The sequence below is a fragment of the Buceros rhinoceros genome, unplaced genomic scaffold, assembly GCF_000710305.1.
Source record: "Buceros rhinoceros silvestris isolate BGI_N320 unplaced genomic scaffold, ASM71030v1 scaffold24707, whole genome shotgun sequence".
Lineage (NCBI taxonomy): Eukaryota > Metazoa > Chordata > Aves > Bucerotiformes > Bucerotidae > Buceros > Buceros rhinoceros.
This window is the reverse complement of record NW_010424283.1, coordinates 1-351: the sequence shown is the minus strand read 5'-3', so window position 1 is coordinate 351 and position 351 is coordinate 1.

Below are 351 nucleotides of genomic sequence, written 5' to 3'. Positions count from 1 at the left end.
TGCTGGACCGACCCCAGCAGAGCTGCTTTGTGCTATGACATGCAGCTGCCTCTTCAACCCAAACGTCCACCGTGGAGCATCAGATGCCTGACCTGATGTGAGAGCTGCCGGGTCTCAGCCCAGGAGCGCACAGGAGCAGGACCTGCTGCTGTGGTGGCTGGTGTGGTGGGCGGGGGGGAGCCGGGCCGGGGCCGGGCGCCCCTGGGCTCTGGCTGCACTGGGCACAGCGCGGGCTCAGCCGGTAATAAAGGTTAATCCGCACGCCCGGGGCTCCTGTCTTGGCTGCGCTCCGTCTTCAAGGTCTTTTCCAGCCGAAGTGGTTCAACGAGTCTGTGGATGTGGAGCCCCGAG